Raw genomic sequence first — 5,849 nt, 5'->3', positions numbered from 1 at the left:
GAAGGATTGATCGAATGGTGGGTAAAGAACCTCGATCAACTTCCAGACAAATTAAAGCTGACCTTCAGACACAGGGTATAAATGTGTCAGCTTGCACTATTCGTCGCCATCTGAATGAAAAGGGACGCTATGGTAGGAGACCCAGGAGGACCCCACTGCTGACACAGAAACAGAAAAAAGCCAGATTGGAGTTTGCCAAAACTTACCTAAGGAAGCCAAAATCCTTTAGGGAGAATGTGCTGTGGATAGATGAAACAAAATTACAGATTTTTGGTAAAGCCCATCATTCTACTGTTTTCAGAAAAAGAAATTAGGCTTTTAAAGAAAAGAATACAGTCCCTACAGTCAAACATGGTGGAGGTTCGCTGATGTTTTGGGGTTTCTTTGCTGCTTCAGGCACTGGATGTCTTGACTGTGTGCATGGCATTATGAAATCTGAAGACTACCAAAGAATTCTGTGGTGCAATGTTGGGCCTCCGTCAGAGGTCATGGGTCTTACAGCAGAACAATGACCCAAAGCACATGTCAAAAAGCACCCAGAAATGGTTTAAGACAAAGTGCTGGAGAGTACTAAACTGGCCAGCAATGAGTCCAGATCTCAATCCCATAGAGCACCTGTGGAGAGATCTCAAAACAGCAATTGGGAAAAGGAACCCTTCCAATCTGAGAGACCTGGAGCAGTTGGTTGAAAGTAGAGTGGTGCAAAATTCCAGTAGAGAGGTGTAAGAAACTCATTGATGGTTACAGGAAGCAATTGATTCCAGTTATTTTTTCCAAGGGGTGTGCTACTAAAATATTAAATTGAGGGTGCGAATAATTTTGTCCAGTCCATTTTTGAAGTTTAGCGTGGAATGTGTCAGATTTGGGGGTTTTTCTCTACTTTTTTGTGTCATACCAATACAAACAAAAGAAATAAACATGAGTATGCCTAAACATTTTTCTGGGAAAAGTGGTGTATTATCTGCCAAAAATGCAGGGGTGCCAATATTTTTGGCCATGACTGTGTATATCTATATCTATATCTATCTATCTATCTATCTATCTATCTATCTATCTATCTATATATATATATATATATATATATATAAACATTTTCTTTTATTGAGGTTTTAGCAACGATACAACAGGTATTCAAGGTCATTATACATAGATAACAGTCTTCCAAAATTAAAACAGATTATATGGTCAACATGGTTATATATTAGATATATGTCTGTACATATCATAAGAACTAATATGACTAAGTAAATTGAGACCTCCTTTTTTCCCCCTAAATTAAGATTCTCCCACTGATAATTGGAATCCACTCTTGGACCCCTCCCTATTCATTTGTGAAAAGTAAGGGAGTCTAGCAGTTCTAATGACCTCTCTTCGGCCTTCAAATGACATAGTACAGTATTTAGTAAATAGGAAGTTATAAAACAAAGTAATGACAGGATCATACAATGCTTGATTATCTAATTAGCTATATGATAAAGTATAAGTGAAGACAAACTCAATTACTAATATTCTAATGAATTATGGCCAGTCTTGGTTAAGGCACAAAAAGGGTGCTCCTAATATCAATCTGTTACCAAGCTACTTGAAGTAACTTAATTCTGCACCATTCAAGCCTGGGCATTTAACTTGTGACACATCATTATAAGAGGAAAAACCAAAGGGTCCTAGAATAATTTCAATGAGGACTTTCTACAGCCTCTGTCTGGATACTCAGATATCTAACAAAAGAAAACAGGCTATCTTAATATAAATTATACATTCACATACAAGTACATTATAAGATTAGGGAGATATGTATGGAAAGAAATAAGCCCCAGTAAAATTAAACAAACCTTGTACTAGAATATATTCCAAAAGATAAGGGTAGTAATATCTAGCTGGGTGTGCTATATAATATAATGTTTTAAATTAGCAACAATATAATATATTATGTTGCAGTGTGATCCTTGGATTTATTAACTAGAGTCTCCTTCCAGTTCAAGCACCTTTTTTATTCTATAATGTTTATGTTCCACTACCCCGGCCGCTGGCAGAGGAGTGATGAGAAGTGTGACTGTGACTAGGTCCATCAACATCCGTTCTATAAAAGAAATAGACATATAAAAAAGAGAAAGAGTACAAGACTACTATATAAATTATAGCAATAGAGATTAGGTCTATCTATAAATTATAGTGTCTTTGTTGAAAAGGATATGTAGGTAGACTCAGAAGCTGCTGATTGGTGGCTGCACACATTTGCCATAGTTCCAGAGTGCACAAGTGAAGTGGGAGGTGGTTTTAGATGTAAGAGGAATGTGGTTAAGGTTACCATAGTTTTGTTTACGAAGTCTATTGAAAGGCACCCCTAAACCGCCGTACTTCCGCCTCGCAAACACTAGTTAAATATTATTAACCCCTAATCTGCCATCCCTAACATCGCTGCCACCTACCTACATATATTAACCCTTAATCTGCTGCCCCCAATGTCGCTACCACTATACTAAAGTTATTAACCCCTAAACCTAAGTCTAATCCTAACCCTAACACCCACTAACTTAAATATAATTAAAATAAATCTAAAGAAAATCTACTATTAATAATTAAATAATTCCTATTAAAACTAAATACTTACCTGTAAAATAAACCCTAAGCTAGCTACAATAACTAATAGTTACATTGTATCTAGCTTAGGGTTTATTTTTATTTTACAGGCAAGTTTGTATTTATTTTAATTAGGTAGACTAGTTAGTAAATAGTTATTAACTATTTACTAACTACCTAGCTAAAATAAATACAAATTTACCTGTAAAATAAAACTTAACCTGTCTTACACTAACACCTAACCTTACACTACAATTAAATCAATTACCTAAATTAAATACAATTACCTAAATTAAATACAAATACCTAAATTACAAAAAAATAAAATTATAAAAAATTACAAGATATTTAAACTAATTACACCTAATCTAATAGCCTTATCAAAATAAAAAAAGCCCCCCCTCAAATAAAAAAAAAAAACCCTAGCCTAAACTAAACTACCAATAGCCCTTAAAATGGCCTTTTGCGGGACATTGCCCCAAATAAATCAGCTCTTTTACCTGTAAAAAAAATACAAACAACCACCAACAGTAAAACCCACCAACCACACAACCAACCCCTTAAATAAAACCCTATGACCATATGACAAGTCCACGGATTTCATCCTTACTTGTGGGATATTAACCTCCTGCTAACAGGAAGTGGCAAAGGGCACCACAGCAGAGCTGTATATATAGCCCCTCCCCTTCCCCTCCACCCTCAGTCATTCGGCCGAAGGTTATAGGAAGAGAAAAGGAAAGGCTAAAAAAGGTGCAGAGGTGACTGAAGTTTTCAAAAAATAAAATAAACCTGTCTTAAAATAACAAGGAGGGCCGTGGACTCGTCATATCGTAAAAGAAAGTAATTTATCAGGTAAGCATAAATTTAGTTTTCTTTTACAAAGATATGATGAGTCCACGGATTTCATCCTTACTTGTGGGAAACCAATACCAAAGCAATAGGACACGGATGAAAGGGAGGGACAAGACAGGAACCTAAACGGAAGGCACCACTGCTTGAAGAACCTTTCTCCCAAAGATAGCCTCAGAAGAAGCAAAAGTATCAAATTTGGAAAAAGTGTGAAGGGACGACCAAGTCAAAGCCTTACAAATCTGTTCCACAGATGCATAGTTTTTAAAAGCCCATGTGGAAGCCACAGCCCTAGTAGAATGAGCCGTAATTCTTTCAGGAGGCTGCTGTCCAGCAGTCTCATATGCCAGGAGGATGATACTTCTCAGCCAAAAAGAAAGAGAGGTAGCCGTAGCTTTCTGACCCCTACGCTTTCCAGAATAAACAATGAATAATGAAGATGATTGACAGAAATCCTTAGTTGCCTGTAAGTAAAACTTTAAGGCACGGACCACGTCAAAGTTATGTAACAGACACTCCTTCTTAGAAGAAGGATTAGGACACAAGGAAGGAACAACAATTTCCTGATTAATATTCTTATTCAAAACAACCTTAGGAAGGAACCCAGGTTTGGTACGTAAAACCACCTTATCAGAATGAAATATGAGATAAGCGAATCACACTGAAATCACACTGAAATCACACTGAAATGCTGAAAGCTCAGAAACTCTTCGAACAGAAGAAATAGCAACCAAAAACAGAACTTTCCAAGATAATAGTTTAATATCTATGGAATGCATTGGTTCAAACGGAACCCCTTGCAGAACTCGAAGAACTAAATTCAAACTCCAGGGAGGAGTAATAGGTCTAAATACAGACTTAATTCTAGATAAAGCCTGACAAAAAGACTGAACATCTGATACATTTGCCAAACGTTTGTGAAACAGAATTGACAAAGCTGAAATTTGTCCCTTTAAGGAACTTGCTGATAACCCTTTCTCCAATCCTTCTTGGAGAAAAGACAAAATCCTAGGAATCCTAACTTTACTCCATGAGTAACCCTTGGATTCACACCAATAAAGATATTTACGCCATATCTTATGATAGATCTTTCTAGTGACAGGCTTTTTAACCTGTATCAAAGTATTGATAACTGAATCAGAGAATCCTTGCTTCGATAAAATCAAGCGTTCAATCTCCACGCAGTCAGTTGCAGAGAAATTAGATTTGGATGTTGGAAAGGACCTTGAATGAGAAGGTCCTGTCTCAACGGAAGTTTCCATGGTGACAGAGAGGACATGTCCACTAGATCTGCATACCAATTCCTGCGTGGCCACGCAGGCGCTATCAGGATCACTGAAGCTCTCTCCTGTTTGATTCGAGCAATCACGCGTGGGAGGAGAGGAAACGGCGGAAACACAAAAGCTAGGCTGAACAACCAAGGTACTGCCAAGGCATCTATCATTCGGCCTGAGGATCCCTTGACCGGGATCCATGTCTTGGAAGCTTGGCATTCTGACGAGATGCCATCAAATCCAATTCCGGTCTGCCCCATCTGAGAATCAATGAGGCAAATACCTCCGGGTGAAGTTCCCACTCCCCAGGATGAAAAGCCTGTCAACTTAGAAAATCTGCTTCCCAGTTCTCTACCCCTGGGATGTAGATCACTGACAGATGACAAGAGTGGGCCTCTGCCCAACTGATTATATTGGATACTTCTATCATTGCTAAGGAACTCCTTGTTCCCCCCTGATGATTGACATATGCCACAGTCATTATGTTGTCCGACTGGAATCTGATGAATTTGGCCGAAGCCAACTGAGGCCACGCCTGAAGCACATTGAATATTGCTCTCAGTTCCAGAATATTGATTGGAAGTAGAGACTCCACCTGAGTCCAAACACCCTGAGCCTTCAGGGAGTTCCAAACTGCACCCCAGCCCAGAAGGCTGGCATCTGTTGTCACTATCACCCACGAGGGTCTGCGGAAACAAGTCCCCTGGGACAGATGATCTGGCGACAACCACCAAAGAAGAGAGTTTCTGGTCTCTTGATCCAGAATGATCTTTGGAGATAAATCCGCATAATCCCCATTCCACTGACCAAGCATGCACAGTTGCAGTGGTCTGAGATGAAAGCGAGCAAACGGAACGATGTCCATTGCCGCTACCATTAATCCGATTACCTCCATAGACTGAGCCACTGATGGCCGAGGAATGGACAGAAGTGTTCGGCAAGCATTCAAAATCTTTGATTTTCTGACCTCCGTCAGAAATACTTTCATGGCTACCGAGTCTATCAGAGTTCCCAAGAAAGGAACCCTTGTCTGTGGAACAAGTGAACTCTTCTCTATGCTCACCTTCCAGCCGTGAGTTCTCAGAAAAGACAACACTGTGTCCATGTGAGATTTTGTCAGATGATATATTGATGCCTGAATCAGAA

Source organism: Bombina bombina, chromosome 3 (genome assembly GCF_027579735.1).
Source record: "Bombina bombina isolate aBomBom1 chromosome 3, aBomBom1.pri, whole genome shotgun sequence".
NCBI lineage: Eukaryota > Metazoa > Chordata > Amphibia > Anura > Bombinatoridae > Bombina > Bombina bombina.
Note: the sequence above shows the minus strand (reverse complement) of the source record.